The sequence below is a fragment of the Cetorhinus maximus genome, chromosome 29, assembly GCF_964194155.1.
Source record: "Cetorhinus maximus chromosome 29, sCetMax3.hap1.1, whole genome shotgun sequence".
Lineage (NCBI taxonomy): Eukaryota > Metazoa > Chordata > Chondrichthyes > Lamniformes > Cetorhinidae > Cetorhinus > Cetorhinus maximus.
The window spans coordinates 25,062,035-25,081,167 of NC_135907.1; the positions used below are offsets into that span (position 1 = coordinate 25,062,035).

Consider the following 19,133-nt stretch of genomic DNA (forward strand, 5'->3'; position numbering starts at 1 on the left):
CGCTGGGAATAGCAGCAGTTCAGGTAGTAACTGTGGAGAGTAAAACAAAGTTAACATTTCAAGCTTATTGGCCTGAAATGTTACCTCTTTCACTTTCCACAGATGCAGCCACAGCTCCTGGTATTTCCAGCATTTACATCTTTGCCTGTCAGCAGATTCCAGTCTTTACTGACTTTCATGATATTTCTGTTGCTGTTTCTGAATATAACATTTTCTGCGATGGTAGCTTCTGGTCTCTGACAATATCTTTGCTAAGTTAGAACAAATAGGACAGTTCAAAATTCGCTCCTATAAAAGTACCAAATGTGCTAAAGTAACTCACCTATGGATGGCACCTATAGACTAAATGACTTTAATAGCTGAAGATAACACTGAGCTGTTTTTTTTGTTCTTCCTGTCTAGAGTTTTCTGTCTCTGCCTTTACATCAGTATCCTTCTAACCCTGCTGCCTCAGCATTGTTACGATCCCAGATGACGTTACTAACAGACGAGTCAGATCCCAGGGTGGAACCTGGCTTGATAGATCTGAATTTTAATTTTTCAGAAACGTGGAGGGCAGCGTCAGAGTCTGATGTACTTTTAATAAAAGAATAAAACATTTATTAAACAAGAAAAAGGTGAACTATATTACACTACCCCTTCACCCACGACCAGATCTGTACAGATATATACAGATTCATAAGAATAAAATAAGTTACAAAAAACCTGTCTTATACGCTAATGTTCACAACAAGTATACACCCCATGTAAACCAATTGGCGACCTGTGGTCAGACACACCACACTCCAAGATCAAGTGACAGATGCCACCCCAAACTGATGCTATGGATCTCTCATCAAAGCCTCCCCAGATACTTGTCACACCTTGAGTCACCGGTTTCACAGAACTCCCAAGGGTTTCCGATCTCATCGCTCAAAGAACTTGCTTTGGAATCTTCTCACAAACAGCGCTTTCACTTGGTCATCTTCCACAAAGATCCACCTCCAATGTTTCAACCTCTCCTTCTGATGTTCCTTTCCCCTGGATCGCCACATGCATTCAAGCTTCGCCTTCCACGCACTCTCTCAGATACTCAACCATGCCGACAGGACACCACTGCTTCAGAGGCCCGTAGTAAGGAGTCACTAACCTTTGGCTGTCTCCTCGGGTCTCCTGGCTTCTCACAAGCCCATTTTCCTTCATTCTGCTCCCCACAGCTTTCTCTCATTAAATTGAAGCCTTTTCCTCTGTTCCTTACTTTACCTTCACTGAACAGGATCTTGTTCCAGATTCCTGTCCTTTGACTTAACTGTTTTCTGGGGACTTTCTTTTGTCTCCACTCCCTAGTTTCTGGGACTTTGTTCTTTTGGCAAATCTGCTCTCTGCAGTTCCTTCTCCTGTCCAGCTTTCTCACCCTGTAGTATCCACAGGCCTACTGAACTCAAACTGCTTTTTTGTTTCTTTCTGTCTCTCTGTAGGTCTCCTGTTGCTAGGCAATAGCAGAGTTTTTCCTACTTTGTTTTAACTTCCCTAAACCACTAACTTCCCTTCAGACACAACTCTCCACTTCAAGAGTCTTAAAACCTCATTAAAATGCAAGTACACAAACAGACCTACAGACTTGCAGGCAACGTTCTAAAGTGAAATGAAAACCCAGGTTTCCCCTTTCTTAACACGCACTTACAAAATACAATAAACTTAAAGCTACAGCTTACTCCTAACATTCACCAAAACAAATATAACTTGCCTCCAAGCCACTCACCATCCTGACTTGGAAATGTACTGACCGTTCCTTCACTGTTGCTGGGTCAAAATCCTGGAACTCCCTCCCTAACAGCACTATTTGTGTATCTACACCACATGGATGGCAGTGATTCAAGGCAGCAGCTCACCACCACCTTCTCAAAGGCAACCAGGGATGAGCAATAAATGCTGGCTTAGCCAGCGACGCCCAGGTCCCATGAATGAATAAAAACTTAAATCTAACTCTAGTTCCTAACAGCATTAGTTCTGGGCTATTCCAAAGCAATGGCCAGTCCAAATGAGTTTAATTAATTTATTCATTCATTCATGTATGCTCTGCCAGAAAGCAGATTAAGTAAACCCTACCTATCCACCATCTCACCATATTCCTCAATATCTTTTCTCTAAAAATGCATTTAATTATCTCTTGAAGCACTTACATTGCCTTCAATTACTTTCCTTGATTACTTATTACACATCTATCCTCTGAATGAAAATGTACCAGTGACCTGCCTTCTGTCTCTTAATTTTATGATTAATAACTGATTATTATGCCTTGGATCTGAAACCTTCCACAGGTGATGCTTGGATCATCTGTCAATTGTCAGAATGATCACAATGCAGCATAATTTTGAGGCTGAATTCCAAGTAATACCATGCACCCAACTGTTGGACACTAATAAATGAATATAGTAACAAAATTAATCACTTGTTTCAAAATCTGCTATCCCCACATGTGCAGTTTCTAAACGTGTAAGCTCCACCCACAGGACAGTGTTGCAAACCAGCTTTTAAATAGCATGCAAAGGATCACAGTTAAGGTAGACTCAACACGTCATAACATTCAATCCATAGTGCTGGGCTGTTAGGCTGGGTCTTTCTGACATATTAGAATTTTTATTCTCTTACTTAAAAGGTAGTTAAACAGTTTTGCAGCCACAATTTCAGTCATCCGAAGTTTCTTTAGAGGTGAAAGGAGTGCACACAACTCAGGTAACAACAGCTGATATTTTATGTTGGGGAAATGGTTTTAAATGAAAGTTCATTAATGTGAATTTGTTACTTGAGAAAAAAATATGGCTGATAGAAAAATCATTTTCATTTATGTAATGCAATTTTTAAGCAAGCATGCATAAGTATGAAGATGGTAACAGGCAATCACATTCATCTTATCTGTTAGATAGCACAGCTTCATGCACCACCCTCCCCAACCTAAGACATCCCAGCACTAAGTACAGACTTGTGGCGCTATTTAGACGTTCTGCAACTACCTGACTTGTGGAGTAATGCACGGTAATAGTTATGCATGTTCTTACCATAATGTGAATAAGCTGTACAACTGAAATTTCAGTGTGGATTCTAGCCAACCAAGCTTTGATTAGGAGACACTGGAAATGTCATGCATTGCTAATGTTCAACCAGACTCCAAGATCTAGATAGTTTCATATAAGGTTTTGTATTTAACATTTTAAGCATTTACACTTCAAGCATATACTCTTGCCCCCTCCTTTCCTCCAACAAGTGTACACTGAACTTTGGCTGGGACTTCCAATAACACCAATGAAAATATTCAGTCAGCTGCAAAAACTACTTGATGCTTCTTCCATCGCTATGGGTGATCAGAGACCCCGTTTTCTTTTCACATGGTAGCACAATGGTTGGTTATGTATGATATTTACATCCTTTGAACATTTCAGTTCTGTAATTCAATAAGGCCTGGCAGTGACCTTTAACCTGCTGTGAATAAATACAATAGGCCACCAACACTGTGATATGAAAGATTTTTTTTTTTGGTCTGAATTTAGTTTAACAAGACGACCACATTGCACTGATCAAACTCTGACTTGCTGCTGAGGTCCTTCAGGTTTAGAAGGTCATTTCATACTTCCAAATTCCAATTCAACACCTCCAAAATGCAAACTGAGCTCTGAATGATTTGTTAGCATGGTGAAGTCATGGCATGTATACTCAAACACTTCAGCTAATTTTGCAGCAATTAAAAATATTTTTCACATTATCCCCAGGATACAAATATATTATTTAGAGCTTTTGCTGCCTTACCCTTCGGACACAATCTACAGGCGACTGCATTTCCACTACTGTCTGAGATATGCAGTTCAGGTCTATAAACACAGTTTTATCTCTACCTTTTAGCCTTTTTCGATTCCTTCATCCCACCCCACCCCCACTAGGGCTATCTGTACCTTGCTTGTCCTGCTTTCTACCCTTAATTAGCACATTCCTTAGATAATATCACCACCTTTAACACCTCTTTGTCCGTTTGTCTATGACATCTTTTGGCAATCTCCACCTATCACTGGCCCTCTATCCAGCTCTACTTGTCCCACCCCCCCTTAAACCAGCTTATATCTCACCTCTCTTCTATTTTTACTTAGTTCTGTTGAAGAGTCATACGGACTCGAAACATTAACCGTATTCCTCTCCGCAGATGCTGCCAGACCTGCTGAGTTTTTCCTGGTATTTTTATTTTGGATTTCCAGCATCCGCAGTTTTTTGCTTTTATCTATAAACGCAGGTGCTGGGGATTGGTCTGGAGATCAAATCAGTCTGCCACTAGCCCCATTTACACAGGTGATACGTGAACAGACTCTTAAAACACCCTTCAATCAACAAGGTTTCAGTGTTCAAACAATGCACAATTTAATGATTCAACATGAATAATTATGGTCATCATTGGTGTGACATTTATGACTTTTTTTTAAATCAGCATCTGGAGCCAAGAGATAGCATCTATATAGAGAAGTGGAATGTGAAAGTACATAATATTTCCTGTGAGGTTAATGAGAAGACATAAGTAAGGTCCTTCATTAGATAAAGTATGCATTTCATATCCTTTTGCGTTTCAGCAACTTTTGAACAACCAAAGTATGAAACTCAACAGGCAGAGATTCATTTAATCCAGTGTACTCACACGATTCAAAAAGGGCACCGATCACTTCAATGCACTTGTTCAAATGGAGGGGGGGGGGTGCGATGGCGTATTGGTATTGTCACTGGACTAGTAATCCAGAGACCCAGGGTATTGCTCTGGGGACCCGGGTTTGAATCCCACCACGTCAGATGATGGAATTTGAATCCAATATCTGGAATTAAAAGTCTAATGATGGTCATGGAACCACTGTTGATTTTTGCAAAAACCCATCCTTACCTGCACGTGACTCCAGACCCACAGCAATGTGAGAGGGTGAGAATGAAAATCAGGTGTTTCTCTCTCAATACGTAATGCTAGTTTAAGAGTCTCCTCTCCTTGAAGGAACGAGGTTACCCATTCTTCCAATACTGTCTGTCCAGAGCATTACAGTATATAGATTTATGCCAGAAAAATCCAATGCCTCAGTGCTGTGACATTCACAATAGGCCACTAACCTCCTTTGTGGCACCAACACATTAACGTTATGTAAGAGGTTACAGGAAGCTGGACTGAGTTAACAGGATCACGTCATTTCCTCCAACTGTACTGTTGATAGCCTGCAATCTATTGAACGGCGCAGTTTGTTTACTCTGATCAAAGTATAAATTCCCCTCCAATTACAGGGCAGGACCACATATGGCAGTGCAGGTTAACACCCTTTGATGGAATACACTGAAGGGAGGGGGAAGAGGAATAAAGAAAACTTCAAAAAGGAAAGGATTGAAAAATGGAGTCAAAGTCTCTCATCGGCAGATTTACAGAGGTTTGAAAACAGATCATTAGCTCATCATTTTGGTCAGAACCTGGCAGGTTTTTAAGGCTTTCATTTCTATGGCACCTTTAACAAATGGAGAAACACTGGAAAACCGCAATCAAAATGCATTCAACGCAGCATATTATTAATTTAAAATGAAAATTGAAAAAGGTAAATGCAGAAAATCCAAAATAAAAACAAATACTGGAAGTATAGTGGTCGATCAGCACTTGTAAAAAGAGAAAAAAAGGTTAAGTTTGGGTTTTTAAACCCTTTGTCGATACTGATTGAACAAGAATAGATTTCAGCACTTCTGCATTTCAGTTTTGCAAATCTTAGCTGCACACCAAATTCAAAGCATGTAGAGGGTGCTGATTTAATAATCAAATAATGGTTTTATAACCCAACTGTTGCATTCTCAAATGACTTTGGACCCCAGGAAACCCCCAGAGTCCCAATTATGCCCTTTTAAGTCTGATCTCCAGTCAAACACCACTAGCTTGATGGACTTAACGCAGGGAAGTGGAGCCACAGAAACTTATTTCTCTTTTTAAAAAAATTCATGCACCGGACAACCTATTTGCTGGTCACATTTTGCATCTTGAACATGCCCTATTTAATTAAACCTATGAGTCCATATTCCTATATATAAAACCTATTTCAGATTCTTGAATGAAATGATACTGTATATAATAAGCTCATACAAAAGGCTTTAAACTAAATAGTGGGGACAAGGTATCATGTGAGGGAAGGTGCAGTAAATACACTCCGGGTGTACCTACACCACACAGGCTACAGCAGCTCAAAAAGGCAACTCACCACCACCTTCTCAAGGGCAATAAATGCTGGCCTTGCCAGCAAAGCCCACAACCCATGGATGAATAAAATAAAATTAAAGGGAAAGGTCAAAGCAAGAGAGCAAAATAGCAATAGGGTAAAGATAATCAGAGCATGGCAGGAAGGAGCAGAGCATACAAACTTAAGAATGTGATGGCAGATAAGGCCAGTGTTTGCAAAAATAGTAAAAACAGTTTTAAAAAAAAGTAAATAGTAAAGGCTCTGTATCTGAATGCCCATAGCATTCATAGCAAACAGGTGAATTGTCAGCTCAAACAGAATGACCTGATAGCCATTACAAAGACCTGGCTGCAAAGTGACCAATGCTGGGGCCCGAACATTCACGGGCACTGGACATGTTGGAAGGGCAGGAAGCCAGGAAAATGAGTTGTTATAGCTCTGTTAATTAAGGATGACAATTGGTACATTAGTGAGAGAGATGACCTTAGTTATAAAGATCAAGATGTAGAATCAGCTTGGGTAGGGATCAGAATTAGGCAAAGGTACAAAGTCAATTGTGGGAGTAGTTTATAGGCCTCCTAACAGTAACGACACTGTAGGCTGGGGTGTACAGGAACAAATAATGGGGCCTCGTAAGAAAGGTATTGCAACAACCATGGGTGATTTTAATTTACATATAGATTGGAAGAATTAGATCGGCATTAGATTAGATAGCCTGGAAGATGAGTTCATAGCGTTCTCAGGACAATTTCTTAGATCAGCACCTTCCTGAGCCAACCAGAGAGCGGGTTATTCTAGAGGTTTAACTAATTACCTCATAGTAAAGAAGCCTCTAGGTAGCAGTGATTGTAACATGATTGAATTTCACATTCAGTTTAAGGGAGAAATGAGTGGATCTAAGACTAGTGTTTTAAACTTAAATAAAGGCAATTACAAGGGTATGAAGATAGAGCTGGCTAAAGCAAACAGAAAAATCAGGCTAAGGGGTAGGTCAGCAGAGACGCAATGGCAGACATTTAAGGAGATATTTCATAACACTCAGCAGAGATACATTCCAGTGAGAAAGACACTACGAGAAGGATGCACCATCCATGGCTCACTAAGGAAGTTAAGGATATCAACTTGAAAGAAAAAGTGTACAATTCTGCAAAGATTAGTCGTAGGTCAGAAAATTGAGCAGAATTTAAAAACCAGCAAAGAATCACTAAAAAAGGTAATAATGAGGGAAAAATTAAAAGTACGAAAGCAAGCTAGGTAGAAATATAAAAACAGATAGAAAGAGTTTTTACAAGTATTTAAAAAGGAAAGAGTAACCAAAGCAAGCATGGATTCTCTAGAGAGCGAATCTGGGGAATTAATAATGGGAAATAAGGAAATGGTGGAAGTGTTGAACAGATACTTTTTGCCTGTCTTCACTATAGAAGACACAAATAACATCCCAGAAATACTTGTAAAGCAAGAAGTGAGGAAGGAAGGAACAATTACCAGGGAAAGAGCAAAAACTATTCGAACTAAAAGCTGTCAAGTCCCCAGGACCTGATAGACTTCATCCTAGAGTCTTAAAAGAAGAGAATGCTGAGATAGTAGATGCATTGGTTTTAATCTTTCAAAATCCCCAAGATTCTGGGAAGGTCCCATCAGATAGAAAAATAGCGAATGTGACTCCTCTATTCAAGAAAGGAGACAGACAAAAACTAGGAAATACAGACCAGTTAGCCTAACATCTGTCATAGGGAAAATGCTAGAATCTATTATTAAGGAGGCTATAGCAGGGTACTTAGAAAATCTTGCAATCAGGTAGAGTCAACATGGTTTTGTGAAAGAGAAATCATGTTTGACTAATATATTAGAGTTCTTTGCGAAAGCAACAAGTGACATGGATAAAGGGGAACTTGTAGATGTAGTGTACTTGGATTTCCAAAAGGCGTTTGATACGGTTGGCTGCCTGTAACTAGTGGAGTGCCACAGGGATCAGTGCTGGGGCTTCAACTATTTACAAACTATAGAAATGACTTGGATGAAGGGACCGAATGTATGGTTACTAAATTTGCTGATGACACAAAGATAGGTAGGAAAGTAAATTGTGATGAGGACAAAGTGTCAACAATTGCATTTAGATAGATTACACGAGTAAACAAAAATTTGGTAGATGAAGTATAATGTGGGAAAATGTGAACTTGTCCGCTTTGGCGGGAAGAATAGAAAAGTAGCATATTATTTAAATGGAGAGAGATTGCAGAACTCGGTGGTACATGGGGATCTGAGTGTCCTGATGCACGATTAGTTAGTATGCAGGTACAGCAAATGATTAGGAAGGCAAATGGAATGTTGTCATTTCTTGCAAAAGGATTGGAAGATAAAAGCAGGAAGTTTTGCTACAATTGAATAGGACATGGTGAGACCACATTCAGAGTACTGTGTACAGTTCTGGTCTCCTTACCTAAGAAAGCAGCAGTTCAGAGAAGGTTCATTCGACTGATTCCTGGGATCATCTTGAGGGAAGGTTGGACAGGTTGGGCCTGTATCCTTTGGAGTTTAAAAGAATGAGATGCGATCTTATTGAAACATATAAGATCCTGGGGGAAATTGACAGGATGGATGCTGAGAGGAGATTCCCCTTATGAGAGAGGCTAGAACTAGGGGACACAGTTTAAAAATAAGGGGTCTCCCATTTAAGACAGAGATGAGGAATTTCTTCTCTATTTCTTCATTAGTGTTTTGAATTCTCTTCCCCAGCCAGCGGTGAGGGTTGGGTCATTGAATATATTCAAGGCTGAGTTAGATAGATTTTTGATTGACAAGGGAGTCAAGGGTTATAGGTGACAGACAGAAAAGTGGACTTGTCACATCACAACAGCCATGAAATTACTGACTGGCGAAGCAGGCTAAAGTGGCCAAATAGCCCATTTCCTGTTCTTATTTCTTATGTCCTTAGAGCCACCAATGCTCTTTTAATTTAGACTCAAAGCCCAGCACATATGACCTGCCGCAAGCCTTATCCTGCAACACTTAGGCATACACCCAATAAGAAACAGTTGGTTACTATGAGAGGGGTACATTGAGCTTTTACTGAATGGAGGTGCGGCAGTCTTCGCTTGCATCTATCTTGTTTTTTTGTTATATTGAGAACAGCAAGATGGAGAACTTGATATGAGAAAAGTGCAGTGATACGTGATTTGAAAGCTCATCATATGTGTTAGGAACTAGATATAGTTTTAAGTTATTTATATTTGCATTTGTGGGAGTTAGGAACAAGATATAGCTTTAAGTTTAATTTAAGCTTTTTTTTATTTGTGTGTTAAGAAAGGCAAAACCATGATTTGGTTTCACTTTAGTGTTTTTTTTGAGATGGAGCTGGGAAGTCTCCAGGCCCTGTTTGTATACATGCATTCTTAATCAGGTTTTACGACTGTTGAAGTGAAGAGATGGATTACCAAGGGGTTAGAGTTTAGGAAAGTTAAAGCAAACACAAAAATAGGGGGGAAAAACTGTGCTGTTGCTAGCAACAGGGAGTCAGAGAGAAACAGGAGAGACGAAAGGCAGATTTTAGTTCAGTTGGTATGTGTATATCACAGAGTGAAGGCAGAAAAGGTCTAAGATTACAGCTGGAAATGATGCCAAACTGCTGTGGAATGAGTTTAAGGAACTCATATGTATTGCTCTAAAGTTAAAGTAATAGTGAATTTAGAGTGAGTTTACTGGATATCTCAAGGGAGATAGCAATTGTGGAAGGATTTCTTGTGAATGTTCAGAAGTCTACTGGAAAATAAACCTCTCCTCAACTGAACCAGCTCTAACCTTTGTGTGGAAATAGTGGTAACTCTTCACTGGAGTGTTGGGTCTCTAAGGGTATTGCTGGGATAAAAAGGATAGAGTTTGAATCATTTTTTTTCCCTGGTGTCTGCGTTGAAATCTTTCCAAACTTTTTGTCGTCTAGTGTAACATAGTTAATCTTTCTTGTTTAATAAATCTTTTATCTTTTTGTTAAAAAGCCAACAGCAGACTCCTGTCAATGTTTCAGTAAATACCCTCCACGGTTTAAAAAAAAAGTTATGGTCTATCAAGCCAGGTTCCATTCTGGGATCTGACTTGTCTAGTAACAACATCGTCTAGGATCATAACATCTGCCATTGCTGAATATGCATTTTATGCTATGTTTGAGCTGATAGAAATTAGAACCATTCTGAATGCAATTAAATCTTTATAAAAGTGAAATTATCTGGAATAAATAAGTAGGTTTAAAAGTACATCTCACTAAGTGGGTTTAATTAGCATATAATGGCAACAAGATTCTGTGGTCCAGTATCCAAAAAAGCCCATCAATTCAGTTCCACATAGTCAAACTACGTTTCTGCCAAGTGGCTACATTTTGTAATGAATCAATTAATCTAATCTAAACCAATCTAAACTTATTGAGAGTCACTTACTTTTACTGAGTCTTGTGTTTATTAATTTTTTTCTTGGGATGTGAGAGGCTTTAAAACTGCTCTAGTTATTGCCTATCCCCAGTTGCTAAAAAGGTAGTTGTCGGCGTGATTCAGGTATTGCTGCAGTCCTTAGGCTGCTGTTCGAGGTTAAGGGGAAATGACTGGACTTTCTCTTGTTCAAAACGGTCATCACTTAACTGAAATGTTGCCTGTCACTTATCAGCACTAGTATGGATGTTATTCAAGTCCCACAATAGGCTGCCATGGCTGCTTAAATATCAGGCCTTGTAAATGGAACTGAACACCAAAATCTGACAAAGAAACCCAGCCTTTATCGTTGCTCCAGTCCCTTTGAGTTGCTCTTGACACAGAAAGAGGTTCACATCCAATAACCCTGAAGTATGATGCTTCTTTCCTTTTTTACACACAATAGGATCCCACAAATAGCAATGAGGTATTGACCAGTTAAGCTATTCTTTGGTGATCTTGGTTGAGGGGAAAGTATTTACCAGAACTCCCTATCAGCTTTCACGCTACAATTCAATGATCTCTGCTGGAAAGCACCTGTGAACATCTGTAAGGGAATTGGTAAATACTTGAAGTGGAAAAATGTGCAGAGCTATGGGGGGAAAAGCAGCGTAGAGGGACTAATTATTGGTAAGTACTTTCAAACAGCTTGCACAGGGGCAATGGGCTGAGTGGCCTCCTTTTGTGCTGTATTATTCCATGATTCATTGATTAGGTTCAACGGTAATTGTCTTGGTCAAACAGTACAGATAGCAACCATCGAGGCTCAAACATGAAGAATGACCATTTGGGCAAAGTGCCAACCGTGTCTCAGTGCTCAAAGAACTGGACCTCAATATTGGTCTGAAAGCTGCCTTTTTTTTAAAAAAACAAATTAGTATCAAGTAACCTAGCACTCCTGCTACCCATAAGGTGTTGCACTCTACCCACCAACAAACAACACAGGAAAATGACACGATACATACCACAACAGTCACTGGTTGACCAACGCAGGAGCCAATAGATTTTAGAATCATTCTGAACATTTCAATAAGTGTTTCTTTAAAAGTCAAAAGTCAGTAATTAAAATGAGGAGGCAGGTTGACACTGTTGCCAACACTCGAGTCACTGGAATTCTACGATTTATATTTTTAAATTTAGCATGATAATCTCAAGTTCTTCAGTTCCAGCAAATTGTGAAACTGGCTAATAAATCACAAGTTTTAGCTACAACAAAAACAAAAATTGCTGGGAAAACTCAGCAGGTCTCACAGCATCTGTGGAGAGAAAGACAGTTAACGTTTTGAGTCTGTACGACTTCTTCAGAGTTAAAGAAAAGTAGAAATGTAGTGAAATATATACGGTTTAAGGGGGGTGGGACAGGTGAAGCTTGGTAGAAGGCCAGTGATAGGTGGAGGCAAAGGAGATATTGCAAAAGATGTCATAAACAAAAGGTCGAAGTGGTGTTGATGGCGGTGATACAGGCTAAAGAAGGTGCTAATGGTGACATTAAGAGTGGAAAGCAGGATGAGCAAGTGACAGATGGCCCAAGTGGGGGTGGGGGGAAAAGATCAAAATAGGCTAAAAGGTGGGGATAAAACAATGAATGGAAATAAACGTTTAAAATAATAATAGGAATAAGTGGGAAAAATATTTGAACGTTTAAAATTAAATATTATAAACATAACATAATAAATATTATAGTTTTAGCTATCCTTGGTTTGCATTTCAAGCATAGAGTCCTCATTTAAATAGATATATGAAAGCTTTTGAGCCCATAGAACTGATCAAAACAAAGAAGGAACCTGGTCTACTTTCAGACTTCCAGCAGTTTTTCCTTGTCGTTCTTATAACAAAGCTCGTAAATATTAATAGGCAAAGAACTTCTCTTCTAATTATGCTGTAAAAGCGGCACTCAATTCCAAAGCAGTTCTATTGTCATGAACAGAGTTGGATATATGGACAGCATCTGGCAAACTGGCATAAGTAACAGGTTGTAAGTAATTGGCATGTATGGAAAGATGATACCTGGTTAAGTAATGATGTACTGTAATTTAAGCAGTCTTTTAAAAATACATAATCCACTAATTGCAAACCCATTAGGAGCAGGCATAGCAACACAAAAACAAATAGAAAATGCTGGAAATATGCAGCTCATAGCATTAGCATCTGTAAAAAGTAAATAAACGGAGACATTTCAGGTTTTGATGAAGGGCACACAGCCAAGTGTCTTTCATCTTTAAAGGATAATTAATCTGTCATACAACAAAAACAACAAATGCTGGAAGTAACAAAGTTTACTTGCTGGGAAAGTTGGTTGATGCTGAAGAGAGTCATAATTATTACAAGTTAGTTAGGACAAAACTGGAATAAATGAGTAGGTTTAAAAAGTATATCTCACTAAGTGGGTTTAATTAGCATATAATGGCAACAAGATTCTGTGGTCCAGTATCCAAAAAAGCCCATCAATTCAGTTCCACAAAGTCAAACCATGTTTCTACCAAGTGACTACATTTTGTAATGAATCAATTATAGAATCTGCAACATAAAACAGGTCATTCGGTCCATCTGGTCTATATCAGTATTTATTCTGCCTCTCTACTCCATCTAACCCAATCTGCATATCCTTTTATTTCTTTCTCCATCTATCCAGCTTCCCCTTAATTGCATCTATATGATGCACATCAATTACTCCATGTGGTGACAAGTCGCACATTCTAAACACTCTCTGCTAAAGACATTTTCCTGAAATTCACTATAGGATTTACTATGACCATCTTACATTCATGACAACTGGTTTTGGACTTCCACAACTGAAAACATCTCCACTTCGTCTATCCGATTGAACCTCTTCATGATTTTAGAATCAAAGAATGGTTGGAGCACAGTGTCTGCTGGCCCTCTGAAGGAGTAATTCACCTAATGCTACTCCCTTGCTTTTTCCCTGTCGCCCTGCAAATTTTTTGTTTTCAGATAATGATCCAATTCCATTTTGAAAGTCTGAATTGACCCTGCCTCCACCACACTCTCAAGCAGTGAATTCCAGATCCTAAACACTCAGTGTGAAAACGTTTCTGCTCATGTCTCCATGCTTCTTTTGCCAATTACCTTAAATCTGTGCCCTCTGGTTCTCGATCCTTCCACCAATTGGAACAGTTTTCTCCTATCTACCCTGTTCAGACCTCTCATGATTTTGAGCACCACCATTAGACCTCCATTCAACTTCTTTTCTACAAGGAAAGCAGTCCCAACTTCTCCAACCTATTCACATAACTGAAGTTCCTGGAATGATTCTTGTGAATCTTTTCTGCATCCTCTCGAATGCCTTCACATCCTTCCTAAAGTTTACATATTTAACATTAACCCTTTACATTACATCCAGGATGCCATATGCTTTATTAACCACTCTCTCAACATATCCTGCTACCTTCAGTGATTTATGTACAAATTCATCCAGATCCCTCTGCTCCCACTCCCCCCATTTAGAATTGTACCTTTTATTTTATATCATCACTCTGCAAATCACTTCACATTTTTCTGCATGAAATTTCATTTGCCACTTGTTTGCCCATTCAACCAACGTGTCTATGCCCTTTTGAAGATCTACACTATCCTCCTCACTGCTCACAGTGCTTCAAAGTTTCATATCATCTGCAAATTTTGAAATTCTGTACTGTACACAAAGGTTTAGGTCATTAAGATATATCAGGAAGAGCAGGGTTCTAACACTAATCCCTGGGGAATTCCACTATAAACCTTCCTCCAGTCCAAAAACCAACCGTTCACAATTCTGAGTTTCCTGTCACACAGCCAATCCCATACCCATGTTGCTGCTTACCCTTTTATTCCACGAGCTCTAGCTTTACTCACGGGTCTGTTGTGTCGTACTCTATCAAATGCCTTTTGGAAGTCAATGTACACATCAACAGCATTACCCTCATCAATTAATTTTGTCCCAAATTATCATTTCTAAAAGCTTCCCACCACCAAGGTTAAACTGACTGGCCTGTAGTTGCTGGGCTTATACTTACACCCTTTTTGAAGAAGGGTGCAGCATTTGCAATTCTCCAATCCTCTGGCACCACCTGAGTCTAAGGAAGATCAGAAAATAAAGGATAGTGCCTCTGCAATTTCCACTCTCGCTTCCTTCAGATCCTTGGATGAATCTCATCTGGTCCTGGTGCCTTATTGACTAAGAACACACAGCCTATCCAATCCCTATTCCTTATCAATTTAAAACACTTGAAGTGTCTGAACTACTTTCTATTTTGCCATGGCCTGGATCGCATCTTCTTCCTTGGTAAAGACAGGGGCAACATATTAATTTAATACCTGATCTATGCCCTCTGCCTCCACGCGTACTTTCCCTTTTGGGTCTCTAATCAGCCCCACTCCTCCACTTACCTTCTTTTACTATTTATATACATATACATTACTTTTGGATTCCCTTTTATGTTAGCTGCCAGTCTCTTCTCAAACTGTTTCTTTTATTTGCTGTTTCGAATTCCCTTCTGAACCTTCGATATTCAGCCTCGTTCTCAATTGTATTATCCACCTGGCATTTGTTGTAAGCACATTTTTCTGTTTCATATTAATCTCTACCTCTTTCATCATCCAATGAGCTCTAGATTTGTTTGTCCACCTTTCTCCATTGCAGAAATATATTTTGACTGTACTTGAGCTCTCTCTTCTTTAAAGATAACCCGTTGGTTATTTCCAGTCTTGCTACCAAGCTGTGATTCCAATTTACCTGGGCCAGATCCATTCTTACCCCATTGAAGTTGGCTTTCCCCAGTTTATTATGCTTATTCTGGATTGCTCCTTGTCCTTTCTATAGCCAATCTTATGCATAATTATCACTGTCCTCTAAATGTTCTCCTACTAGGGGAGGGGGTGTTTTAGTGGTTTTGTCACTGCACTGGTTACCCAGAGACCCAGGGTAATGCTCTGGAGCCCCCGGTTCAAATCCCACCACAGCAGATTTAGGGAAGGAATGCTGCCATCCTCACCTGGTCTGGCCTACATGTGACTCCAAATCCGCAATAATGTGCTCGACTCAATGCCCTCTGAAATGGCCTAGCAAGCCACTCAATTGTATCAAACTGCTGGGAAATCAATAAAAAGGAATGAAAATGGACAGACCATCCGGCATTGACCTAGGCACCAGAAACAACAATGGCAAACTCAGCCCTGACATAGTCATCCTCACTGGATCATACCTTACAGATCATTACTCAGACACCACCATAACCATCCCTGGGTATGCCTCGTCCCATTGGCAGGACAGGCCTAGCAGAGGTGGCAGTACAGTGGTATACAGTCAGGAGAGAGTTGCCCTGGGAGTCCTCAACATTCGGGCCCCATGAAGTCTCATGGTATCAGGTCAAACATAGGCAAGGAAATCTGCTGCTCATTACCTCCTGCTGCCCCCCACCTCAACTGATGAATCAGTACTCTTCTTTGTTGAGCACCATTTGGAGGAAGCACTGAGGGTGGCAAGGGCACAGAACACACTCTGGGTAAGGGACTTCAATGTCCATCACCAAGAGTAGCTTGGTAGCACCGCCACAGGCCGAGCTGGTCAAGTCCTAAATGACATAACTGCTAGACTAGGTCTGCAGCAGGTGGTGAGGGAACTAACAAGAGGGAAAAACGTACTTGATCTCATCCTCACCAACCTGCCTGCCACAGATGCATCTGTCCATGACAGTATCAGTAGGAGTGATCAACGCCAGGCAAAGTCCCGTCTTCACATTGAGAATACCCTCCATCATGTTGTGCAGCACTACCACCATGCTAAGTGGGATAGATTTCGAACAGATCCAGCAACTCAAGACTGGGCATCCATGAGGCGCTGTGGGCCATCAGCAGCAGCAGAACTGTACTCAAACAGAATCTGTAACCTCAGCCTGGCATATCCCCCATTCTACCATTACCACCAAGCCAACGGATCAGCCCTGGTTCAAAGAAGAGTGCAGGAGGGCATGCCAAGAGCAGCACCAGCCATACTAAAAATGAGGTATCAACCCAGTGAAGCTATAACACGGGACTACTCGCATGCCGAACAGCATAAGCTGCAAGTGATATAGACAGAGCTAAGCAATTCCACAACCAACAGATCAGATCTAAGCTCCTGTCACATCCAGTCATGAATGATGGTGGACAATTAAACTGGAGGAGAAGGCTCCACAAATGTTCCCATCCTCAATGATGGAGGAGCCCAGCACATTATTACAAAAGATAACACTGAAGCACTCACAACAATCTTTAGGCATAAGTGACCAGTGAATAATCCATCTCGGTCTCCTCCAGATGTCCCCAACATCACAGATGCGAGTCTTCCGCCAATTCGCTTCGCTCCACGTGGTTTCAAGAAACGGGCTGAAGACACTGGATACTGCAAAGGCTATGGGCTCTGACAATATTCTGGCAATAGTACTGAAGACTTGTGCTCAAGAACTTACCACGTCCCAGCCAAGTTGTTTCATACAGCTACAACACATGCATCTATCCGGCAATGTGGAAAATTGCCCAGGTATGTCCTGTACACACAAAGCAGGACAAATCCAACCTGGACAACTACTACCCATTAGTCTACTCTCCATCATCAGTAAAGTGATGGAAGGGGTCATCAACAAATGACACTTGCTTAGCAATAACCTGCTCACTGACACTCAGTTTGCGCTCTGCCAATGTCACTCAGCTTCTGACCTCATTAGAGCCTTGGTTAAACATGGACAAAAGAGCTGAACTCCCTAGGTGAGGTGAGAATGACTGCCCTTGACACCAAGTCAACATTTGACTGAATGTGACATCAAGGAGCCCTAGCAAAACTGGAGTCAATGGGAATTGGGGGGAAAGCTCTCCACTGGTTGGAGTCATACCTAGCACAAAGGAAGATGGTTGTGGTTGTTGGAGGTCAGTCATCTCAGTTCCAGGACATCACTGCAGGAGTTCCTCAGGGTGGTGTCCTAGGCCCAACCATCTTCAGCTGCTTCACCAATGACCTTCCTTCCATCATAAGGTCAGAAGTGGGGATGTTCGCTGCTGATTGTACAATGTTCACACCATTCGTGACTCCTCAGATACTGAAGCAGTCCATGTCCAAATGCAGCAAGACCTGGACAATATCCAGGCTTTGGCTGGTTAGTTTCTCTCTTGCTGGAGATGGTTATTGCCTGGCACTTGTATGGCATGAATGTTACTTGCCACTTGCCAGCCAAAGCCTGGATATTGTCCAGGTCTTGCTGCATTGGGGCATGGACTGCTTCAGTATCTGAGGAGTTGCAAATGGTGATGAACATTGTGCAGTCATCAGCGAACATCACCACTTCTGACTTTATGATGGAGGAAGGTCATTGATAAAGCAGCTGAAGATGGCTGGTCCGGGGATCTCCTGCCGTGATGTCCTGGAGCTAGGATGACTGACCTCCAACAACCACAACCACCTTCCTTTGTGCTAGGCATGAATCCAACCAGTGGAGAGCTTTCCCCCCAATTCCCATTGACTCCAGTTTTGCTCGGGCTCCTTGATGCCACACTCGGTCAAATGCAGCCTTGGTGTCAGGGGCAGTCACTCTCACCTCGGGAGTTCAGCTCTTTCGTCCATGTTTGAACCAAGGCTGTAATGAGGTCATGTGCGGAGTTTCCCTGGTGGAATCCAAACTTGGCGTCAATGAGCAGGTTATTGTTAAGCAAGTGCCACTTGATAGCACTGTTGATGACCCCTTCCATTACTTTACTGATGATTGAGAGTAGACTGATGGGGGGGTAATTGGTCAGGTTGGGCTTGTCCTGCTTGGCGTGTACCTGGGAAGTTTTCCACATAGCCGGGTAGATGCCAGTGTTGCAGCTGTACTGGAACAGCCTGGCTAGTTCTGAAGCACAAGTCTCCTGTACTATTGCCGGAATATTGTCAGGCCGCATGGCCTTTACACTATCCAGTGCCTTCAGCCGATTCCTAATATCATGTGGAGTTAATCAAATTAGCTGAAGACTGGTATCTGTGATGCTGGGGACCTCCAGAGGAGGCAGAGATGGATCATCCATTTGACACTTCTGGCTGAAGACTGTAGCAGCCTTATCTTTTGCACTGATGTGCTGGGCTCCCCCGTCATTGAGGATGGGGGATATTTGTGGAGCCTCCTCCTCCAGTGAGTTGTTTAATTGTCCACCACCATTCACGACTGGATGTTGAAGGGCTGAAGAGCTTAGATCTGAGCCTTTGGTTGTGGGATTGCTTAGCTCTATCACTTGCTGCTGTTCGGCATGCAAGTAGTCCTGTGTTATAGCTTCACCAGGTTGACACCTCATTTTTAGGTATGCCTGGTGCTGCTCCTGGCATGCCCTCCTGCATTCTTCATTGAACCAGGGTTGATCCCCTGGCTTGATGGTAATGGTAGAGTGGGGGATTTGCCAGGCCATGAGGTTACAGATTGTATTCGAGTACAATTCTGCTGTTGCTGATAGCCCACAACGCCTCATGGATGCCCGG

The 19,133-nt window shown here is 41.2% G+C and overlaps 1 protein-coding gene across 2 annotated transcripts in view; it reads right to left on the reverse strand.

Moving 5' to 3' along the window:
• Nucleotides 1–19,133, reverse strand: part of LOC144669472 (RNA binding protein fox-1 homolog 1-like) — a 304,542-nt gene that overhangs the window by 270,388 nt on the left and 15,021 nt on the right. Inside the window, exon 1 of one of the 2 annotated variants that reach the window (XM_078531942.1) lies at nucleotides 4,892–5,038. The exons of the other annotated variant lie outside the window; for it this stretch is intronic. The gene's annotated coding sequence lies outside the window, so the exon portion shown is untranslated. Of the gene's footprint in view, nucleotides 1–4,891; nucleotides 5,039–19,133 lie in introns of those variants that run through there. 2 annotated transcript variants of the gene reach the window in all.